At 42.0% G+C, this 24660-nt stretch overlaps 2 long non-coding RNA genes across 3 annotated transcripts in view; one reads left to right on the plus strand and one right to left on the minus strand.

Annotated features, from left to right (window-relative positions):
- LOC112675974 (uncharacterized) overlaps positions 1 to 5911 on the minus strand; it is a 55730-nt gene extending 49819 nt beyond the window's left edge. Inside the window, exons 1-2 of one of the 2 annotated variants that reach the window (XR_004810868.2) lie at positions 5826 to 5904; positions 1933 to 1982 (exon numbers count right to left, since the gene is read on the minus strand). This is a non-coding gene — a long non-coding RNA (uncharacterized LOC112675974). Of the gene's footprint in view, positions 1 to 1932; positions 1983 to 5825 lie in introns of both variants that reach the window. The other variant, XR_003146184.3, reaches the window with a different exon arrangement.
- Positions 5912 to 5973: 62 nt separating this feature from the next.
- Positions 5974 to 23132, plus strand: LOC112675973 (uncharacterized). Its single transcript, XR_003146183.3, has 3 exons — positions 5974 to 6210; positions 7788 to 7985; positions 21312 to 23132. It is a non-coding gene; the product is annotated as an uncharacterized LOC112675973 (long non-coding RNA).
- Positions 23133 to 24660: the final 1528 nt, after the last annotated feature.

Genomic DNA, 24660 nt, shown 5'->3' on the forward strand with positions numbered 1-24660 from the left:
AGGTGAAAAATGCAGTTCTAGTTTACATTTGCTTATTGTGTAGGGACCTAGGAATATTTTCAACTATCTTAGTACCATTTGTATTTCTTTTTGGGAGTTATTTGTTCATGTCCTTTGCCAATTTTTCTAGTAGAGTGTTAATCTTTTTCTTATTGATTTGTAGAAGTTCTTTATATTTTAACATATTCAGCCTTTTGTCTGATATGTTTGTAACAAATATTTTTCCCCTGATTATGATTTGTCTTTTGACTCTATTTATAGTGTTTCTTACCATGCAGAAGTCTTTGATTTTTAGATCCAAATTTATCTTTTCTTTTATGTCTGCTGAATCTCATCATGCATAGGAAGCTCTTCTCCACTCCAAGATCATTAGAAAAAATTTTTCCATTTTCTTCCTAGAACTTTGATAGTATAATTTTCATGTTGATAGTCCATCTGGCACTTATGTTGGCTTAAAGAGTTAGAAGAATACAACTTTATTATTTTCCAGATGGCTACCCAATTGGCCCAACACCATTTATTAAACTGTAAATCTTTTCTCCACTAATTTACATGTGCAACCTTTATCGAGTACTAACTTTTCATAAAAGTATAGGGATCAATTTCTGATTCTATTATATTGTTCTCACTTATGATGTGCAGTTAAGCTATATTAAATACTATCACTGTTTAATAATTTTAATATCTTTTAGGATTCATTCTCCCCTTTCATTTATCCTCTTTAGAATTTTCCTGCAATATGCTATCACACTTATTTTTCCTTAAAAACTTTCAGATCAGCTTATCTGGTTACAGAAAAATAAAAAACTAAAACAGAAACAAAAAAGCCCTGTTTGTATATTTATTGACACTCATTAACTTTATATATTAATTTAGGGAGAATTGTCAGCTTTATAATAACTTATGCTTTCTGGCCTTTCCATTTACGAAGACATTTTCTGTGTATCCCTCATTAGCATTTGAAAGTCTTCCTCACAGATCGTATGAGCACCTCTCTCCATGAAGATTATTTTGTCAGCTACATAGATAGCAGTAGAATAAAGTTGGAGGTGAGGTGGTCAGTGAAGAGCTCCACGGGCAAGACATTAATGCATAACAAAGCTATATGAGGTCAATCAAACTCAAAACATCAATTTTTTTTAACTTATTGGAAATGAAAAGCAAGGGCAAAAAAACAAAGAATCAAAGTTTTATCTAAGGTTTTGTGCTTAAGGAATGTGGAGTTGGGGACGCAGTGCTACCAGAAGAATAAAGCAAGGAGAAGAACCAGATTGTAAGAAAACGATGATATATTTGACTCAGGGAAATACCAGTGCTCGAGTTCCAGCAAGATCTCTAGGTGAAAATGCCCATCAAGCAAGTGGAAATAAATATCTAAAGGTATGGACACAGACTTGGAGAGGAAACCCATAGGGTGAAGATCAAAGCTCTTCTGGGGAAGGGAGGTAGCTAGAGACAGGAGGGCAAGGGCAGGACCTTGGAGACAATCTTGTGTGAGGAGATGGGAGAGCCAACGAAAAAGTCAGGAAATGAGCAGTGAGAGTAGTGGAAGAAATAGTTCGGTGGAGAATCATGGAGGAGAGAAGCTGTCATTGGTGAGTGAAAACACTGCTGTATTTGTCCTTCAAATATATGTCTTCCCATGTTTACTGAAGCATTATTCACAATAGCCAAGATATGGAAACAACTTAAATGTCCAACAGTGGATGAACAGATAAAAAAGACATGGTCTGTGTGTATAATATACAATGGAATATTATTCAGCCACAAGAAAGGAGGATATTTTGCCATTTGCAACAACATGGAGGAGCCTTGAGCACATTATGCTAAGTGAGATAAGTCAGAGAAAGACAAATATCGCATGATCTCACTTACGTGTGGACTATGAAAAAATCAAACTCGTAAAAAAAAATAGAGTAGAATGGTAGTTACCAGAGGGTAGCAGATGGGAGGATAAATTGATGTTATTTACGGTCACAAACCTGCAACAAATAGTAAATAAGCCATAGTGATATAATGCACAAAAAAATTAACATAGACAAAATATTGTACTGTAATTATGTGATAATGTCGATACAATGGCAAGGATATTACAATATATAAGTGTATCAAAGTAACCCATTGCACAGCTGAAACTTATACAATGTTACATGTCAAATATATTCAATTTAAAAAAAACAGTGAATGACATATTCTCTCCTATGGTGTCTGTTCTTGCTCTCCCATCAGCCTACTTTCTCATGTACCCTTCTAAAGTTTCTTTATGTGTATACGCCTATTACACATATTACACAGATCAAAATGTAGTACACTGCACACTGTGTTCTATACCTAACTTTGACTAACAAATGTCCTAGAGCTTTATCCAACTCTGTATGTAGAGACCATCTTTCTTCTTTTAGGTTGCATTCCAGTGTATGGATGTATTACAGTGCAGTCTACTCTCCACTGATGAACATTTGGGTTGTTTCCAGTCTCCCACTTTCATAAATAATGCTGAAACGGTTAGCTGTGTACACATGTTGCTTCACACAGCAGTTCTATCTCTGGATAAATTTCCCAAAGGAAAGCGGCTATAGGACAAAATCTTAATCAGACCTACAATGGGAATCAACCTATAAAGACAGAGACCATAATTCTTCTGTGAGGTGTCCAGGTTAGCACAGGAACAGATAACTAAAAATCCCTACAGGAAAAATATTTCTTACTTCCTCTCTTTGTAAAAACAGAAAATACCCCAAACACCCATGATGAATGTGCATTTTACTCCCCCCTTGATGTGCTTTGCTCCAGATGTTATAGAAATCATGGAGTTTGGTGCGCTCTGCTATAACTTTTATTCACAATGCTGTTCAAAATCTTTTGAATAACATTAGGGAGGTAGCTGTGTTCTGCAGGAATTAATATACAGAAACCTGAGTTGGAATTTGTTAGAGTGACAACTACAAAGCCCTTTGATGAGGACATAACTTCAGTGATCATGTATTCCTAAATTGAGTATTGGGTTAGTCTTAGTCGTTGGCAGGCATGCAAGTTTAAATTCATATTGTTCTCCCACTCCTTTCCTGGTGGTTTCCAGCACACTGACCCCAGAAACAACTGTATAACCCTCAATTTATAACAAGAAGCCTCTTCTTCCATGAGGCTTCAAGCACTAAGCCAGCTATCATGTCCACGACCGCTGGGAGTAGAGACTTGGCACTTCAAGTGTGTGAGATAGAAGAGCCAGAAGAGACGAAAGAGCCAAGGGGTGGCCTGCTTTCCTGATTCCTGACATCAATCATTTCCTTCTAGATGATTCTGACAGTAAAAGAGCTGAATTTTTCCAGAGGAACTCCATCTCAGGCCGTGTCCTCATAAATCAGAACAAGCTGCCCTCCCAGAGTCGACTCCAAGGACTAGCTCTGCAGGCTAAGCAGAAGGCCAGCCCAGGCACCCAAAATGAACACATGGGGACCTTACCCAAGAGGGATTTTTGAAAGTATTAAAATACTCCAATCTTGTGCTTTGTAGTATTTTCTTAACAAATTGAGAAATAATTTGGGATGCCTGGCTGGCTCAGTGGTTGAGCGTCTGCCTTCAGCTCAGGGCATGATCCTGGGTCCAGGGATCCAGTCCCACACTGAGCTCCTTGCATAGAGCCTGCTTCTCCCTCTGCCTGTGTCTCTGCCTCTCTCTGTGTCTCTCATGAAAAAATAAATAAAATCTTTAAAAAATTTAAGAAATAATTATAACCACAAAAATGCTAGAAAACTCAGCCCTCAAGGAAGAAAGAATAGAGAGATTGACCCACTAAGCAAGATGTAACCAGCAGCAAAATTCTGAAGAGGGTGCCGGCTGGTGAAGATTCAGAGCCAACGCAGGGTTAAAGAGAGGAGATCAAAAAACTCCAGTGAGCTGGGAGAGCCGGGAGGAAAGGCATCAAAAATCAAAGTGCAGCTGCTCTTTTTGCTGTTTAAATCATTATATATTAGCTGAAATTTTAGTTTGTTGGCCAACGCTCAAAAGTGACATATGGCCAATAAAAGGTTTGGTGGAGTTTTCCATCTGCTGCTGGACTTTACCGGGGCTTCCACGTGTACGGCTCTTGGCGTCAAGCAGGCTGTACTTCTGCATCCTTCCATGAGCTGCATGCAGGCTGTTCCCTGGGCACGAGCCTACGCCACCGTATGCCCCCAACCCAGCAGAACATTTGACAAGTTGACGTGCATGTTCCCTGGAATTTGATCTATGCTCAGCTCCAACCGTCTTCCAGGACCCACAGAACAAAAAATGTCTGAGTGGCCTAGCCCTCCGGAATGCTGCAGGTGTGGATGCCAGAGGTTCTACAAGTGGAGCTCTCCTCAGGTGTCATCTGGACACTCTGCAAAAAGCCTGGGAGATATAATGACACCCGGGGTGCTCATTAAAATCCACTCCAAATGCAGAGGAATTGGCAAGTGCCACTGGCTCAATTTTGGGACCCATGCTTATTGGTATTCAAATTCAAATTCAAAGAGATTTGTTTTCGTGGCTCTAAGTTCTTTATTTCACCCACCTCAGAAGTAGCATCACCTGCAATTGAGCAAACTGGCCCTCCACCACCAATATTCAGGGGCCCCTCAAAGGCCCTCCTGCTCTTTCATTTTTAGAGCCCCCTGCAATGGGGGACACATTTTTACCCCAAACCCTGGAATGGGAGGTATCTAAGATACTCGAAATCATTCTAATCCTTTTCTCATTGTTGTGCTCTTAAAAGTAGAATTGGAGGGTGCGTGATATCCACAGTGACTCTTTTGTTTAAGGAAAAGAGCAAAAGCTGTCCCCAAAGGTGACCTCACCGTAACCCAAAGACACTAGCAGGAGAAATGATGATGTGCGCTACTACATTGGCTTGTATTTTGCATGATGCTGTCATTCCTCCTGCCTGTGCTGCACCTGTCAGACATAGGCCGCCAGAGGCAGAGCGAGCTTCGGGGCCAGACAAAGAAAGCCCTGTCGCGGACTCCTGTTTTGAATCTGTTGGCAGAGACGATGGAAGGGCAGGAGGGAGACAGGGGAGGAAGAAAAGACTTGTTGGAATACTACATAGGAATTGATGTAAAAAAAGGAAAAGTCCCTGAGTCTATGAGGAGGTGGCACAAATTATAACAATGAATCATTTGCACAGAAACGGGCACTCAGCTCTGACAGGCAGCAAGGATTTAGGAAGACGGATTCCTCCCGGGTTCAGCAAGAAGCTAAGGCAAGGAAGCCAGTGGCGCTTGGGGTTTGGCAGAGAGTCACAAACTCTTTCTCCAATGTGCTGACTTGGCAAAAACTCAGTCCTCAAGGAGCCAGGCTCTCTAGAGACTATAATTTTTTTAACCCATGTGTATTTGAGGGAAAATTTAATCTCTCTGCCTCTGACTCATTTACACTTAACTCATCAAAAAGTTGTTTGCTTTGTGCTATTTCATGGCCAGTAAGTTAGAGTCTAATTTAGAAACAGCCTCTGGTCCTGGAAAAAGACCCAAACCCCGATGACAGGCTCATATCCAGCTGTGGCTTTGATTACAAAGGGTGGGAACTTATTTCTTTGGGGAATGACTGCAGGCAAAGGGGTCACCGTGTTTCAACCCCCAGCTCCCATGCTCCCGACAGCCAGTGCTCACACATACACACACTCCACTAAGAAACCGAGTCTAGAGGTGGGCATTGGAACGGGGGGCTGAATGGCTGTGTCTCCTGAAATTAAATCAGGTCACGGTAAATCTGCAAATAGCAACGATTAAGATGCATCATCCTCAACCATTAACTTAGAGGCACAGAATCTGGAGGCTGACTGCCTTGGGTTCAAGTCCTACCTCTGGCCTTCTGTTACTATATTACTTGAGGCAGCTTACTTCTTCCTTATGATGCTTCCGTTTCTTCATGTGTAAAATGTGGGCCGTGTTAACAGCGCCTGCGTCACAATGGTGAGATTTCAATGCATTGATTCACGCGTGGCCTCTGCACGCGGTACACCCTTACTTAGGGGCAGTTTAAAATCAATGAACTCTAACTCTTCCTGCCAGGCGCAGCAGACACCATTAGACACCTGTACGTGCCTCAACCTCCCCTGCCTTCCGCCCCTACTGGGACCACAGCCAGAGCAGCTGCACGGTGCACTACGCCCATGCCATGCGCTTCTCACCTCCCTGAGGACCTCTCTACTGGCTTTGGCTAAGTTCTCCTAAAGCAGACTTTGAGGTAAGAATTTAGAGTGGATCCTAGGAACACTGATAAGGGATAGGAAGAAAGCCGATGTTGGTGGGAGGTGTTGCCGTGGGTACCTGGGCTTCCGTGCCCCTGGAAGCCTCCGGGAGAACCCACAGCACGGGCTTTACAGTTGACACACCCAAGGGCTGCAGGCACCAGAGTAGTTAGCACCAACTCTCAGCTCCCAGGAATGTTAAGCCCCTGGTGTGGGGGCCAGACATGGTCCTGCAACCAGGGAGAGCCTCAGGCAGAAAGCTGCCAAACAGGGGGTACTAAGGGACGCCGGATAACAAAGTGGCCACATCTATGACTAGTAGCCTTGGGACTTCTCCAGGCTCCACTCGGGGCTGACACATGCAGCCCGGAAGTACAGGGGGACAAAAAAAACTGTCAGTAAATCTTTCGGGGGATGGTGGGAAGACAAGAGCTGGTGGATAAGTTCTACCTCCTTTATTCCCTCAAGGTTGACTGTCCTAAGACCCAGTTTATACATCTTCTTGGAAAATGGTCTCAGGAGATGGAGCAACCCTCACTGAGAGGAGGCTAGTTCTACAGCCCATCGTCACCCCACCCCTCCTCTGTCCTGCCTCACTTCCCTCAGCCCTCATTCCTGCTCCCTGGAACTAAGTTGAGAGACAGAGAGAGCAAGTGCACTGTGCAAGTGGGGTGGGGGAAGAGCAGAGGGAGAGGGAGAGAGAGAGAATCTTAAGCAGGCTCCAGGGTGGAGCCCAGTGCAGGGCTCAATCTCACAACCCTGAGATCATGACCTGAGTCGAAACCAAGAGACCGATGCTTAACCGACTGAGCCACCCAGGTGCCCTAGTGGGGTTACTTGCTTATTAATTCCAACCTCCACCACTGTACCAACCTCACAGAAGCTCAATCTCAGTGAAGATGGTGCGAGGTATAATGTGGGATCAGATCTTCTAGGTCATCCAGGAGAAAAGAGTAGATCCAAGTACTTGTGGGTCCCTAGGAAGGGAGATACAATTTCTGAAGAGAATGGTTCACAAAATGCAAGTCCCCTGCTTCCTCCTGAATTAGAGAAAGTAAAATTAATGGAGCAACCAAGGGGTTACACTTAGTGACTTCTCGAAATGGCTACAAGACAGCCATTCAATTTTATCCACAACAAATCCAAGCCACCCCTGCAGCTAACCAGTGGAAAACAGGATTGCATGATGGAAATGGTCCTTAACAAAAGTATAATAAAGAAGCAGACACTGCAGTTAACTTCAAATTAACTCCAAGTACTTCAAGACTTTTCGGTTCGGTTCGGTTTTTGATATTTTAAACATATTCTGGTGTAGAAATTAAGTCCCTTCTCTAACCCTGTGAAGGAAACAGCTGTGAGGACACATAATTGCCCAGGTGTCTGTGGCATGGAGGCATCAATCCCTGTGTCCTGCTCTCTGGTCCTAGGACTGAGGTGACACTCCCAGTCCTGGGCTGTTTCCACCCCAGCCAGGGCTTCTCTGCTGTCTGCACACCAGAAAACACTCTCTGCAAAATGAATAATACATGGCTTTGCTTCTGTGAGGATGCCTGTCACTTTTTCATTTGCCAAGGTGCAAGGGAATATCCAGCGAGGATTGTAGCCCCCATGCCCGCTGTGGAGGGGCAGGGGCAGCAGCCAGCCACGTGATGTGATTGCAGAACGCTCCTCCTGCTGCAACTCCCCTCAGGAAGACATCTGGAACCTGCAAGAGGAAATGACCATTTGCAGGGTGCCTGTGCGCTGAGTTCTGCGTAGAGTCTCTGCACAGGTTAGCTTGGGGATGGGCAAAATTTCTCTGTAGGGTCCAGAGAGCAAAAGTTGTATGCTGCCGTTGTAGCATCAAAGCAGCCATAGACGGTCAATACACAGGAGGGCACAGCTGTGTTCCCATAGAATTTTATTTACCGAAACAAATTTGGCCAGCAGCTTGCCGACCCCTGGGCCAGCTGATGCCACCTGCGTAAGCACTCACGGTGGTAAGCGCTGTCCTCCCAGTGGAGTTTCTCGTTGAGGACAATCACTCTCGAGAGAAATCACTCAGCAAATCTCAAAAGTCTTAGCATGATTTAACTCACCATCCACGCTTCTAGAGGTGAGAAGCAGAGGGAGGAGAAACAACTGTCCAGAATAAATGTGAGTATCCGGAGATGAAAACAAAGTCAGAGGGAGAGGTAAGGAGGAGGTGACAAGCTGAGCTTAGGGTGGGGAGGGGATGAATCTGGGCTGGGAAGGAGAGGACAGCTTTAGGGACACAGTGTTACAGGGTTATATCATCCCAACTTTTCCCAGGACGACTGGAGGCAGCATCACACCACGGTTAAACACATGGTCTGGAAGTCAACAGTGTTGAGATAACTGGCCTTGCTTCTGACAGGTGGTGGGAGCTGGATAAATTGTTAGTCCCGGGCATCAAGTTTCTCATCTGTCAAGTGAGGATTCATAAGATTGAATCGAGGATTGAATTAGATAATTTATGGAAAGGGTTTGGCCATGTGTTTGGTGTGATGTGCGCATTCAATAGAAGCCGGCTGTTCTTACCATTTTTACCCAGAATTAGCCCAAGGAAGTAAAGGCTGTCAGATTGAAAATGCCAGCTCTCCATTCACAGATACTCTTCGTGAATGTTCTGTAAGCTTCTCTCTCCTTATAAGTAAGAAGCCTATCAGTGAGTCAGCTGGCCTGTCTGGACTACTAACAATCATAAGCAGCGACACGCACTCAGACATAAGTTCCTCCACAAGCCAAGATCCATCAAACTTTGCCCCTATGAAGTTTGCCTTCCCTGATCTTATACACTTAAATGTATTAGGTCTTAGCAGTTGATCACGGGTACAACAGGGAGTGCTTCTGTTGATCCAACCGAAATGCTGGGGCTTGTTTTTTCCAGTCATTTATTTCAGGCATGCTTTCTGGAGGGCTTACTGAGGCTTGAGTAGAAATACAAGAAAGGGTACAAATTAGATAAAACAGAGTGTTTGGGGTACACCAGACTAATTGCTTTTTAATCCTATTTGCATGAATTCTGGCAAGACCCTGTTTGCAGCTCTTTGAACATTTAAGTGCATGTAAGATCAAGTTTCTAAGGAATCAAGTTTCTAAGCGAAAACGTAGCCACTGCCAGAAAAACAGGAAAATGAGAATTGGAAATTGAATGTTTCCTGGGCTCAAAAAGCTCATTTATTGTGGGGCGTGGCCTTATCAATCCCTTCTAGTCTTTGAGGCCCCATGCATGTTCTGACCTCTCTGAGAAGCTTGAATTCACAGCTTGAGTCTGTACTGGCTTCTCTCACTGCCTACAGGACAAGTAACAGTTACTCTTAATTCTGGGTGAGCATTAGAATAATCTAGGGAGCTTTTAAAAATACTAATGCCCAGGCCCTTCTCCAAGAAATCTGATTTAGTTAGTCTAGGCAGGATTAGACACCAGAATAGCTTTTAACTTTTTATTGAAATAAAATATCACTTAACAGAAAGTGCAGATGAGTGTTCAGCTTGGTCAATTTTCACAGTGAAACATGTTTGCTGATGTAACCAGCACACAGATCAAGACACAGAACATGACCAATTCCCCACAGTCCCCTCACGGACCATTCCAGAAACCACTCCTCCCAGGGTAAACATTTTCCTGACTTCTAACAGCGTAAGGCAAATTTTGTCTTCGTATTTGACGTAAGTGAAACCATACAGTATGATTTTGTTTTATATTTAAATAAACTTTTAAATTTAAGAACCGCTTATTTTTATAGAAAAAGGATAGGTAGTACAGAAAGTCCCTCTACACCCTGTACCAAGGTTCCTCTATTGTTAACATCTCACATTCGAATGGCAGATTGAAGGGTGCTCTTTTTTTTATCTGGTTTCTTTCACTCAACATTATATGAAAGAGATTTATCCACATTGATGTGTGTAGTTGTCAATCTTTCAATCTCATTGCTGAATGCTACTCCATTACATGAATAATCCATAATTATTTATCCAAACTACCATTGATGTGCGTTTGGAGAGTTTCCAGCTTGGAGGCCTTACAAGTAGTGCTACTACTAGAACATTCTAGTAGGCATTTGCATTTTGTAAAGAGCTCTCCAGGGATTCTAACAGGCATCCAGAACTGGGAACCACTGATATGATCTAGGCCAAATAGTCATCCCTCCTTGGATTGTTGTTCTATTATTTCTCATCCCTGTCTTTTCTTTTCCGTGGAGCGGGGCAGGGGCCCAGAGCATAGTGTTCTCATGTTCCTCACAATGAACAGGATAGTTCCGGAGACAAAATAGATCTTCAGTAAATGCCTGTTTCTTGATTAATCAACTGATCGTGCTTTCATATGTCCCATCACCCTTTGCTCCCAGGTCGAGGAAACCATCTCTGTGTGGCAACGCCTGCCCTGCTGATGGGTGATGGAGTAAGTTATGCAGTGCTCTAGGCCTTTTCTCTGGTCCTTACAAGCTGGGTCCTGTATGTGCATCTTCAGGATATGCTTAAAAAAACACACTTTGAGCACAAATTTAAGGGGAGGCAGGATGCACATTGAGCCCGGGTCATCCTGGGGGTGACTCATTAGTTTCTTCCTTTGCATCTTGATTGTTCCTCAATTTTCCTCACTTTTCTAAAAGTCATTTCTCTTTTTTTCCTGATGTTTTTTTGTAGCAGCTTTTCATATATAAGGAAATTAACCCCTGCTTTGCTATCATATAAGCTCCACTTCTTTTCAGTGAGTTTGCCGCTGGCTTTTGTACGTAGTGTCCCTTGGAAACCTTGTATCTAAGCCTTTTCTTTCCAAAGCTCTGCCAATGTGCCTGGCATCACGAACATCCCAACCTATTCCCAGAGTAGGACATCAGACCCTAACTTCTACTCGGAAATGTGCCTGCAGCACGGCTGAGTTTACTGTATATTCACTTTCTAGGGCTACTGTAACAAATTACCATAAGCTAAGTGGCTTAAAACATCATGAATGTGTTCTCTCACAATTCAGGAGGGTAGAAGTCCAAAATCAAGTTATTACAAAACAACAACAAAAAACCAAAATCAAGGTATTGGCAGGATTTATTCATTCTGGAAGCTCTGTAGGATAAACCAACCTAGACATCTGTCCTCACTTTTGATAGTTTCCAGCCATCTTTGGTTGTTTCTTGGCTTGTGGGCACATCACTCCAATCTCTGCCTCCATCTTTACATTTTCCTTATCCCTGTGTGCCTGAGTCTCTGTGATGGTTAATTTTGTGCGTCAATTTGGATTGGCTGTGTTGCCCAGATATTTGGGCAAATGTTACCCTGGATGTTTCTTTGAGGATATTTTGGGGTAAGGATAACATTCAAATTTGCAGATTTTGAGTAGATTGCCTTCCATGAGAAGGTTGAGCCTCCTTCAATCAGCTGAAGGCCTAAATAGAACAAAAGATTGACTTCCCATCATCCCTAGCCCCCTATCAAGAGGGAATTCCACCAGCAGGTGATCTTGAACTGCAATATCTATTGGCTTTTGCTTGGGCCTCCAGCCTGATGGCCCTCTCCAAAGATATTGGACTTGTCTACCTCTATAATCCATGAGGCAATTCCTTAAAATAAATCTCTCTCTCTCTCCTCAGCATGTTCTCTTAGCATATCTCCTGATCACTCTGTAATACCCACTCCTATTCATCATAAAAGAAGCATTCAAATATATTACTATTGTCTATCATCCTCACATGCCTTGCTGAGTGGGGCTGAGTCATACCAGCACAGCTCTGGAGGCATGAGTTAGCTATGCCACAAAGCCCCAATATTGGAAACCTCATCTTGGCCCTTGTCATTGTTGTTGCACCTACATTATTGCACAAAAATATTTCTATCATTTTGGGGATATGGCAAATTTACCTGTAAACTGACCCGCCCAATCATAGAAATGAAAATTAAGTTCTTAACTGAGGGATCTAAACAACACAAACAACTAAGACATGATGGAGAATCCCAAAATGTTTGAGTTCCACCCCAGATGGTAATGCAACCAGGTAGTGTCCAAAGAGTCAGTCATATGGCTAGATAAGTTTCTTAGAAAGCCCAAGATATAGAAAGAAAACTGGTATTAAAATTCCTTATGCATCTGGTGAGAGATGATGAAAGCTTTTCTCTTAAGTATATTCCTGAATTCTTGGCAGGGACATTTAGGACTGCTAGTCAGTAAGCATGAGGGAAACAAGCAACACTGACTTCTCTAAGCTACCCTCTACACTGTGACCAAAGATGTTATTCCAGACTCTGACCACAACCATCTACTGATTCAAATGGCCCAGCACTCCTCCCTATTTCATCTAGGGCCAAGCATCATCCAGGCCCCCGCTTCCTCTAGAGCAGTGGGTCACTCCATGCTCCTCACCCAAACTTGACCATGACACTGTATTGTCCAGCACACAGACACACAGGGCTGGCTGTCACTCCTCCATGCCTTGGTCATGCTATTCCTCTGTATATATTTCTATCTACTTTCATCCTGCTGGAAAAATGCAACTCTATATCTATATCTATATCTATATCTATAGATAATCTTTATTTCCACTACACTACGTTGCAATGAATCAATCAGAACTAGAAACCATGGTAAACTTTTTTGAGGGTGGGGGGATGGGGGTGTAAGAACAAGTATTACAAAGATACTCATAGCCTGTGGGCATGGAAGAGCTTCAGTGAATTCTGGAAACACATTCTACAACAGCCTCCTACTTTCCCCCTGTTCACCCTGCTTAAAGTGGGGTTGCCACTCAATCCCACTGGTGATAAAGGCTGGAACACATAATAATGCTTTCAGTGCTTACTCACCATTAGAGCTTAGTCACGAACTCCTGTTATATTACCTTAGACAACCAAATGTCCTAATCAGATTCCAAGCTCCTCTGAGGGCTGTCACTAAGGCTTTGCCTCACATAAAACACAACATCAAGCAGCAGCCAATTTGAGTCTTAAAATTGGATTTGAAAAATGAGTCTGCATAGCATGTAATTCTGATTATCCTACCTCTCATCCTACCCAGCTCTGACTGCCCACCATTCTTGCCCCTCCCAGAACTTCATGAAACCCTTTACTCCCTCCCGCCTTTCCCTTTATCTCATTCTTAATGGGGTGACTATCAGAGTTGTGGTAAAGAAAAAACTGACTCTAAAGGAAGAGGTGAGGAGTGCAGTGATGCATCGTGCATGAGTGTTACTTGATAACTTCTTTCAAGGTGAAAGTTCAATTATTGTTTTACAGTCTAGTCAAAATACTCTCAAATTATTTTATAATTTTATCTTTATCTCAAGATATCATGTGAGGCAAGGCAAGGAAACACTAATTGCTGTGGCCAGGGAATGGGGTTGAGGGACTTTCACTTTTCAGTATATATTATTAACACCTTTTGCATTTTGTATTATGTGCATGCATTACCTTTTATCAAAATACAAATGAGTTTTCTTTAAGATTGTGTATGTCCTTAAGAGACCCCATGCATTCGAGTCCTAGAAAACAGTGCATGACATCTCCAGGAGGGGACACGTTTAATTAAAATTCCTATTAATTCCAATGTATTTGCACCATCGCTTTGGTGGAGATGTAAATTTGAAGGTTCTCTTAGAAATGTTCTCTCTAAAATTGGAATTGGAGTCTAGAATTGGCTGTGAACTTGTAAATAGCAACTGAACATAGGATATAGGTTCAACATCACTCCTCCCTCAGGAAGCTGAAGAATTATACAAACAAGTGTGTCTGAAAAGCAGAGGCATATTTAGGGATGCAAGCTCATGTTTCCTGATTGGTGAATAAATATTACAAACCTGTAACTCAACATAATCTTCAGTGGTAGAGTTTATTGGCTTATTTGTTTTTCAGAAACTAAACCAGCAAAATACACCGTGCTGCAAATGTGTTTCATTTGCTCTCCTCAGTCACTCCAGATGAGTTATTAAGAGTGTTACTCTTATATAGGCTATCGATAGTTTCTCCATCAAAAAGCTATTTTAATTCATTATGGATGCTTTTTAAAAATGCCACTGTCTAGTCACCACCCCATTAATGGCAGAGGATAAAAGGGAAAACATCTGAGGAAATGTGAATACAACCACTGCTTTTGTTTTAATATGGTTCATTAAATTCTCTCTGCTGATGCAAGTAAACTCAGTGACGTCTCCATTACCGACCAAGACGCTGGGAGTGCTTACAGAAATTTCCAATGCAGGCCCTGCTCTGCTCCCCTGAAAGCAGACAGTCAATGTGGCATACATATTACACTTTGGGGCTCTGGAGCCAGACTTCAGTCCTTCCCTAGCTACTAGCTAGTAACCTTGGCTCATTGTCTTAACTCTTTTGCTTCAGTTTCCCCACCTATAAAATAGGGATAACAGGTGTATCTCCTGCATGGGGTAGTTATGTGCAGTAAATAAAATAATGCACGTCAAGAGCTTGGCAGCAAGTGAGTGCTCAATAAATACTAGCTCTCATGGTTATATGATAATAGAACGTCCAGACTTGGTGCTATTGGATCTGGAAATTGTTCTACGTGGGTACTTCTCCATTTCACCGTGTCTCCTTGATGATCCAAAATGTGGATGGAGAGCATACTTCGATTGGGCATCACGTTCCCACAATTCATTGCCTCATTCGGCCTCGGGCCTTTCCCATGTTTGGTATTCAGCAATTTATAGGTGAGCAATCCGGAGACGCTGGCTCTCTTCTACCCCTTTCCTCTTCTCTTCCCTTTCCATGATTATCAACCCAGGCAGGACGGTGAGGGCCAGGGCAGCAGCATCCCAAGGGAGAAGGGAGCCCTAACCCTCCCCTCGTCCCCACTCCTTCCTGGTGTCTGGAGAATGCCTGAACTCATACCACTGACCCGGCCCAGTCTTTGGTTAAAAATAATGAAAAGGAAAAAGGAAATGAAATTAAAACTCTCTTAAAATAAATGGAACACAATCTTACCTCTTTCCAATCTGCCTCAGACTCGGGCTAAAGATGTGATGGAAAAACAGGGCGATTTTGGGTTGCTTCTGGGTTATCTTAAGAACCAAATCCATAGGCTTTTAGTTATAAAACTTCATGAATAATAGAAACATAAATTACCTTTTGCCTTCTGCCCACCCAAATCCTGTGCATCATTCTGGAATATTCTACACATATTCCATCCAGGAATAAACCCTCCCTTTTTTAAATGCCCTTAATGCCCTGTAAATTGATTATAACCCTTATAAATAGCTGCCTTGGTTTAAGGTTGTGTGTCACACAACTAGATGACTAGGTTCTAACTTTTCCAATGAGCTGTCAGAAAGCTGAAGTCAGGCCTCCTAGCTCTATTTCTCACCCACAGCTTGTAATCCAAGTTCATTTGCAAGGTGTGTCATCCGTATTGCTCAGGCCTGCTCAGATAGGCCCCTTAGATACATAAGCGGCAACTATCAGAGCTGCAAACTTATAGTGACTTTACATCCGCACGGCCTTAGAAACCATGACATAAACCAAGGAATAATCAATCGCATCGTTTTAAATAGTGCAACTAAAAATGGATTACCTGCTCCTACACACAGAGAAACAATTACAGCTGGCGCTGCTACAAAGGGAAAGGACAAGGCTTACTAACATGACAGAGGAAATCTCACGAAGCTACAGAAATGGGTTATCTCTTCTCAGCTCCAATCTGGAAGCGACTTTTCCCACACAAAGGGGTTGCAAATCCCATTAATAACCACGGCCCTTAAAAGTTGAGCTCTGGCCCCAAAATTACTAATCCTTGCAAAGGGAATGCAATAATCCAAACAATCTCATTTTAGATCTACAAACCTCAGAAATGTATATGACCACTGGCAGCATGTTGGAGGAATACTGAAAGGAAACAAGCAAGGTCTTCTAAAAAACAAACAAACAAACAAACAAACAAAAACTGTATCTGATAGACTCAGAGCCAATGACACCAGAGCCAGAAACAGTGTTCTCTTTTCATCCACAGTAAGTCTACCTCAAAGATCATGTCACTCTGGGTTAGAGGTACACGGCCTCTCCGACTTTTAGTCCAGCCTCTTACCCCTCCACTATTTGGAAGACGTACAAAAAGCCGTGAAATAGGGGCAGGTCCTCATTTCTCCCAACAGCTTCCTCTAACATGCTCAAAATCTATATCCACAGGGTCCCTTGAAGTGTGACTGCTCCAAAGTAGAGAGTCTCAGCCAGTCGTGCTGGTGCTGCAGTGACCTTGACCCTCTGGAACCTCTCCCCTCCTAGAGCACTGCCGGGCACAGGGTGTGGGTCCTGACCTCACTCCAGGCTAGCCAAGCCTGCAAACCCTGCTTATCACCTGGGACCCCCCTACTCTCATCTTGTCCCCAAAGGTGCTCCCTCCACATCACTCTTCTCCAGAATACCCAATGCCATCTCCGATGAGCTCAAGATTTTATAACGCACCGGAGGGGTTTTTCCCTCACGCAGCTTCTCCTCTCTGCTCTGCAAAAAGTTTCCAGGGCAAAGAAATCCAACAACCTGGTTTCCCATCTGAACTAAGAAAGGAGAAAGAATTTCCCATCTGAACTAAAACCAGGGAAAACCTGCACCAATTATTAACTCAATCTTTTGTTCTGCCATAAACAAAGACTCTGTAATAAAGGTGCAAGCAGGTTGCAGATGCCCCAAGGCAGGTAAGACCTTTTCAGATAAAAGCAACAGGAGACGTGCAGAAGAGCAGCTTGTTTGGACCAGAATTGATCTAGTGAAAGGTTATCTCCAATCTCTGCAGTGAGGAGGGAAAAGGGAAATGGCCAGAATCGCTGCATATCTTTCTTTGCAGCTTGAAGTCAATACATAAGAACAGTGAATGGTGTTTCAATTCATTTTCCACAACGTGTTTATGATCTTCATAAAACCCAAGGTACAGAATCTTTTCTAAAAGTTTTAGAAATAGACACAAGATTCAGGCAATACACACTTGAACACCAGAGTCACAATACTGGGTAAAACCAAATAAGCAGCTACCCCTACAAGGACTGATTTAAACCCAGATCATTTCCAGCTGTACGTACAGAATATGAAAATCACAGCTTTTGAAAAAGAATCCAGGTGTCCGGGTGAGACTTTTGCACAGCACAGATGACTTGAAAAATAGCAGATGCTTTTATCCAATTTATTACACTGCTCAGTTACTAAGGAAATGGGAATTCTGGAAGTTTGCCAGCAATGCTTAATCTAAAGATGTGTGTTCCAAAAAGGAATGAAGATAAGCCTAGCTTATCTTTCTCATCACAGACATGGCCTACACAAGGCAGAAGTTTTCCAAAGATAATATATGGTCCCCAAATCTTTTATTTTTTCCATTCTCCTGAGTTGTTGGCCAAATGATCCTGGATGGAATAACAGAAGAATTGTAAAAAAGTGTGGCAAACACATGGGAAAATTATACTGCATAAGTCATAGAGTAATACATGTTTATTATTAAACAAAAAACCCTAGAAATTATACAGACAAGCCAATAATAGGAATTAAGAATTACTTATTATCCTACCACCAATAATAACATCTTTGTATATATTTTTCTGGACTTTTTTTGTACATACACATAAGTAGACTATACATCTAATTTTTACAAGATTAGAGTCATTGTACATATTACGTTGCAAACTATTTTTTCATTTAGTAATAAATTTCCATAAAAACAAACTTCTGTTTAATCCTTTTAACATCGACAGAGCTCTCCCATTATACCATAATCCCTTCATTAGAAAACGTAGGTGATCTCCAGCTTTTTGACATCATAAAAAAATACTACAATGAATGCTCTAGATGCATTTCTGGCCATTCCCTAGGACAAATTCTTTAAAAAGGAGTTTGAGGTCAATGTTGTGCAGCTTTCATAGGTTGTTTTGATGTACATTGCCAGATTGCCCTTCAGAAGTGCTGTTCCAATTTATACTCCCACCTGCATGGTGTGGGTGAGTGTCCAAAGCATTAGTCTTCATGCTGCGCAGTAAACTCTCTGACAGAACCAGGTTCTTGTGGCTGTAAGAATCTGAAGCCCTTATGACACATTGTCCATCATTTGCACACAAGCACACCGGAGGAAAAATAATAATATAGAATACATCCATGTGCAAACAAAACAAAAATCTTCAGGAATTTCTCATTTGGCAATAACTCAAATCATATCCTATTTTTCAGTATCTAGTTTAATCAAGTCACCATCTGGGCGTCAGGTTTTTTATTCACCAGATGTTCTCCAAACCTGTGGTTCCCTTCCACAGAGGGCAAGGAAAAGGCCTGAGCCCCCTGGCTGGGAACAGAAGGCCCTGCATCTGGCCCAGCCACCCCACCCCCCCCCGCCCCTCCTGCCATCCTGCCCTCAGTTCCTGCACAAGCATCTCATGTCCCAGGGCTATTGCCTGAGGCAGACGACCCCTTCTGAATTCTGCCTTTGAACATACTATCCCCTCTATCTCAGAACATTCCCCTTCATTCCTTCCTTCTCTGGCAAATTCTACATCCTCCCCGCAGATCCACCATCAAGAGCACCTGCTGTGAACCTTCTTTGAACCCCCTACCAGTCACCTTTTGTGCTTCTGACATCACATCGTGTGTAGCTCTTCCTTCCATACCACTTGTCATACTGAATGCAGTGGCCTTGTTCACAACTGTGTCTCATGAGACCACTTTCTGGGATAAGAACCATGCTGTGTATATTTAAGGTGCCTAATAAGTACTCGGAAAATGTGCAAATGAGCAAATGAACAAACAGATTAGAATTCTCCTGAGCCCTTCTTGTGACCTCTCCAAAAACTTCAGAGCTTCACTCAAATCCACATCAACTTAAAGATGTTATTTTGCATATTAGGGGCCAAGCTTTCCCTGAGGGCTTATCCCAGTCCAGGCTCCCACCCATAGCATGCTCTCCCCGCCTTCTTGTGAACAAATACTACCACCAGTAAAGGTGATTAATCCATAACACAGTGGGTGACACCAGCCGGACACTGTCCATTGTCCACATTGAGAATATCAGAGAGAGAAGGGAAGGTGACACGATTCTAGCTGAACGAAGGTGGGCTGTGAAGGTAAATGGGACAGTTTCTGCATTCCCTTCCAGTGGCAACTATAGCATGACAGGGAAAACAAGTGAGAGGAGGTTAAAAGAGCCAAATGTGTTTCCACTCTATCAATTTGATCCTGTAGGACTCCGGCGCAGGACACAACATGAATTACCCTCAAGCAGCGTGAACATTCTGCGGGTACCTCATGGCGTAATGCTTTAGAAGTGCCGACACCACACAATACAGCTCCCAAAGACACTCCCCTCTATTTTCACACAGCAAAACAGATCCCAGCTGGATTTCAAATCTGTTTTCATCAAAGATGTGTTTATCTTTTTGCCATGAGATTGCAGCCTGGCCACACTGTTGTGGCCCTGAAGCAGTGAGTGGCAAGCCCTGACTTTGGAAGATGGAATTCCAAGAGTTGAGATCCTACTTTCAAAATTGCCCTTAAGGCTGGTCATAGAATTAGCCCAGAACTCTACCCCCAGTGAATTAAATGGTTGAAAGGGGTGTTCTAGAATTTGATAACCCTGGGCTTAACCCTTTGCAAGTTACTTAGCCTTTTTTGAGTTTGTGTTTATGAAATGACTCGCTTTCTCACTGTACACAGGTTTCTTCTCAAATATCACCTCCTCAGAGAGGCCCTCCCAGACCACTCTGAAAATTGTACCCCCTATCAATCTCCATCCCCTTGCCTAGCCTCACATTTCACCAGGCATTTATTACTATTGGTCTTCTGTTAGATTGTTCACTCATTGTCCTCCATTGCTAAGGAAACACCATGAAAATACAGTCTTTGTCTCACTCACTAAAAAAAGTTGCCGGCACATATTAGGAACTCAATAAATATTTGCTGCATGCATGATGGGAATAGTGATCATCCCTATCGTCAGATTACGATGAGGATTAAACGAGTAAGGCACAAAGAATGTCTAGCATTTGCTTAGCACATTGGAAGCACACAATGTATGATAGTTAATAGTTCTAATAATACCAATAGGAGACATTCCATTCCCAGAGTCATTTTTTAAAATGCAGTACTGAAAATATGACTGTCTGGTTTTACATTCTTTAATGAATAGCCCAGCTTTTCCCAAGAAAGGATTCGAGGTAGCTTACAAAAATATGTGAAACTTGCTTTGCCAACATAACTTAGACCATTCTGGAATATCTTTATAGTTGTTGATAAAATATTAATGCATTTGATTTTCTTATGCATATATTTCATGGCCAACACAATCAACAATCTCATTCTTCTCAGACACAATACTTAATGAGACCAGTGATCGCACTTTACAGAAAGAAGCTTATAGTCATCCCTAACCAAATTACACACAGAGGTCTGGTCACGGCCCCATTGGTGCGAGTGCCATTGTTGAGTTGCACTTGTGTATCATTCTCTGTCCTGTACGTTCCACATTTCCATCTGTGGAAAGCAACGGTTGTAAAATATAGTAGGTGTCTCAGCTTGTGTTCTGGAACACACTCTCCCACAATGACAGTATTTATGTACTCTCTCAAAGCACTAATGACTCTCCAATATCGTGTATTGCAAAGCCCACAGCTGTAACACGATTCCTCTGTTTTTCCCTTTCATTTTCTGTAGTGTGTAGATTTCTGTGCCCAGTATTCCTCTGTGGTTAGTCCTATAGAGTTTCCCAGGTCCTCTCATTTCTGGCCATCCTTCTCATTCCTCAGTGGCCTTTGTCCATATTTGTCATCTTGATCTCTGCCTTACTATTGCATTTGCATTTCTAATAAGGCTCCCAAAGTCCTTAGTCATGACTTAGTTCCTTTCACACTTCCTCAATTATTTAATTAAGCAAGCATATGCTCAAAAAATTCATAAGATTCTTTAATTAAATTAATAAAGGCTCAGATAAGAGCTTTTGATTTAATTGATAAATTCTCAAAAAAGTGTTTACTTTTTGTAAGCAATTTTGTGCTTGGTATTAAGTCCAAAATAGGTGACATGTATAGCATTCTATGTAGAAATTCCAAGCTTAACTCAAAAAGATTAGCTCAATAAATTCCAAGAAACATGTATTGTTTATAAATGATTATAATCTAAATCTTCATTCTTACAGGTTATGAAATAACAGGCTCGCTTTTCACCTGATCACCAGAAGCATGCACCAGTTGAAGTGGTCGAGATAAAATTCCATCCAGCTGCACCCTGGGGAAACATACTTTAGCTTTACATATTTGAGAAATATTCTAGAATAGAAATGAAACACGAGAAGAAATCACCGAGTTGAGGAACTCAGGAAAAGATAACCAGATAAAGCAAAGGATAAAATTATTCCTAAGAAATAGATACCATATTTTTCTGCATAATTGCTGAAGTTGAGCCTGAGCCACAAATCTGCCTGTAATGGGCAAAGCGGAGAGGGATACACATTTGCTTACGAGGCTCACAAAGTGTCAGTTCACTTAAGGGAGTCACAGGTCTTCCTAGCAATGAAAGCTCAGACAAGTTTCCCTTGTGGGTCCTAACGAAGGGAATACTACGCAAAGGAGCGAATTACTTCCTCAGCATGCCCTTAAATACCAGGGAGAATTCAACAGGACTGCTTCCACAGCAGCAGTAAATGGCATTACCTACAAGGCAGCTCACCGAAAGTGGTCCAGAAGGAGTCAAGACAATGGTCCTAGGGTGCAGCTCTCGATTCAGGAATACCTTCTCGAATTTTTAAAAGAATAGACTTTTTTGCCCATTCAGTAAATATTTATTGAGTATTTTATGGGTCAGGTACTTCACTGGGCATGAGAGAGGAAGCAGTGATAAGACAAATGGAGTTCCTTCCTTCAGAGAATAGCATACTTGTTGGAAAGATAGACCAACAACCGAAAAACACTGAGATGTGTGCAAAATGAGATAACGTCTAAACGCTGAATGTTCAGCTCCTCAACGTTCTCACCTCTGGTTGTTTTTTCCTCAGCCTATTGCAGCTGAGCTAGTCTTATTGTCACCCACTACTGTGTTACTGCTGTATCACACCACCTCCAGCTCTGTTTCATGAAAGCCAGTCTCTAGCCCACACCTCCTCCCGTAGTTCCCACTCACTGACATCATTCTTTAACCTCAGTGGTATCTCCAAACTATCAACTACATTCCCATTACCCATCAGTCTGTTAGTCCCCTCTTTATAATTTCTTTCTGAGTCATTTAGATCATATGCTCTATAATTATTATCGCCTCCTTGAAAATTTCCTCTCCTTAACACCTCTCTCTTCTGTCACACTTGCCTGGAATAAAGCCAAGCCTGGTGGACTCATTTATCCATGCCCGTATTAAATAATAATAATAGTAATAATAATAATAATAATAATAATAATAATAATAATACTCCTGGAGGGAAAACACACACATGAAACACAGCTGACCAGATTCACTCCAAATTCATGACCAGAATACCTGAACAAAACACTCAACACTCCTCTTATGTTTCCTCAGTAAATTAGCTTTTCCAGTCTTATGATTAGTTTATTCCTTCTACAGTCTCTTTCTCAAAACTTCTTTAACTATGAATTAAATGTAATTTTTCAAATGTTCTGATTAAAAGATAGACACTGTCGGGTAAGAATTTGCACTCTTCCTCCCTACCAAATCTGTAAGTCAGCCTCATCTATGCTCATCTTCTCCATGTCTCCTGTTTCAGTGGAGGTAGCAGAGTGCCTCCAACTACAGCCCATCTACCTCTGGAGCTCTGGAACCCTGATCCCTAGCACCTTCTCAAGGATTCCCTTGTCCTTGCTGCACTTTCAATCTCTTGCTTGTTATTGAATCATCCCCATCAATGCATAAACATGCTATAGAATTTTCCTTTTTTTTTTTTTTTTTTTGCTATAGAATTTTCTGTGGTAAAAACAAACCAATAACAAAAGCCAAAATCCCTTACCCAACATTCTCCACCAGCTGCTATCCAATTTCTGTTTCACATACATTTAAAATAAATAAATAAATAAATAAATCTCTACTTCTTTCCTTCTCAGGGTTAATTCCCATTTTATTTACCCACAGGATTCTAATGACTCTTCTCAGTTAAGGTTACCCATGATCTCTGTATTGCCAAATGTATTGGACTGTTTTGTATTTCAACTTAACTTCACTGGAAACCACCCATCTTCCACTCTGGCAATACCACAACCCTCTAGTTTTCATCCTACCTCGGTGACCTGCTTGCTGAAATTCATTTGCTGGCTCCTCCTCTTTTATTAGGCTGCACCTTTGAGTTTGTATTCCTATATTCAACTGCCTATTTGACACACAAGGACAGTGGGCTGTAGGGTGGTAAGAGAGATGACACCTCTGTCAGGAAGACTCTGGGCAACAACTGATGGTAACAATGGACATGGAAGGAAGCGTGTTGACCCAAGAGATGTTTAGGAGAAAGAAATATCTGGACTCAGAGATTGAGAGATATGATAGAGGATGGGAAAACTACAAAAAGTCAAGGATGACAACCAGGGTGATGTCATTCACTAAAAGTGGGCACTTGGAGGGAAAATGGGCTGCACATAAAATTAGAAATTTTCCAGAAACCTGGTTTCTCTCAGCTTAGCCTTTAAGAAAAATTAGACAGCATGCAGAGGGTTTGAGGCGGATTCCCTAGTCAAAAGCCTTGATATGCAGGTATTGCCCCTAAAGAACTGGATGTTCTGACCACCTTTGATTTCCTATAGTGAAGGAACCATATGTGCTTTATCCTGCTCTCTATCCCCCAGCGCTGCCATTGCACCTGGCATACAGTAGGTGGTTAGTGAATAGTTACTGAGTAACTGAAAGGAAAACACAGTTACTAATAAAATAAGATTACCTGCACCCTCCTCCCAAAAAAAGAAAAGATAGCTAGCAGCTCCTTATGAACAGTTAGGAAATGAACCAGAATGGATGCCTGTTTCCTTTGCCTCTCTTTCTTCATGATAAAATAGAAATATTAGTAGCAACTTCCTTGTAGAGTTATTGTAAGAATTAAATACAGTAATAACTATAAAGGCTTGGAACAGTGCATGGATCATAGTAGATGCTCAAAAAGTCTATTTTTATTATTGATTTTTTTTAACAGAACCTCTACTCTGCCATATGGAAGTGCCAAATGATTTCTATGATTTTTTTTTTTTTAAAGAAAACCATGAGTCTTAAAGAAAGAGAGAAAGAATCCTGAGACTTGGCTAGAACTTCTGAGCCCTGCATCAGTCTCCCAGGCACAAAAAGACCTGGAGTCAATGAAACAGTTAGCTAAGAGACTCTACCTACATGGCAGCCCTATTTCTACTTCTCTTTGTGACCTCTCCTCAAAGGAAGCCAAGTCTCCTAAGGGAGTGCTGAGTGAATCTTAAATGTTACAGCTAAATTCCTTGTGAAGGGATCAAAGGCTGCTGGTCTTTTGGGGTTCTCCTATGTTACAACTTCCAGCAACATAAGTCCACCAT

The sequence above is a fragment of the Canis lupus genome, chromosome 30 (genome assembly GCF_003254725.2).
Source record: "Canis lupus dingo isolate Sandy chromosome 30, ASM325472v2, whole genome shotgun sequence".
In the NCBI taxonomy this organism is placed as follows: domain Eukaryota; kingdom Metazoa; phylum Chordata; class Mammalia; order Carnivora; family Canidae; genus Canis; species Canis lupus.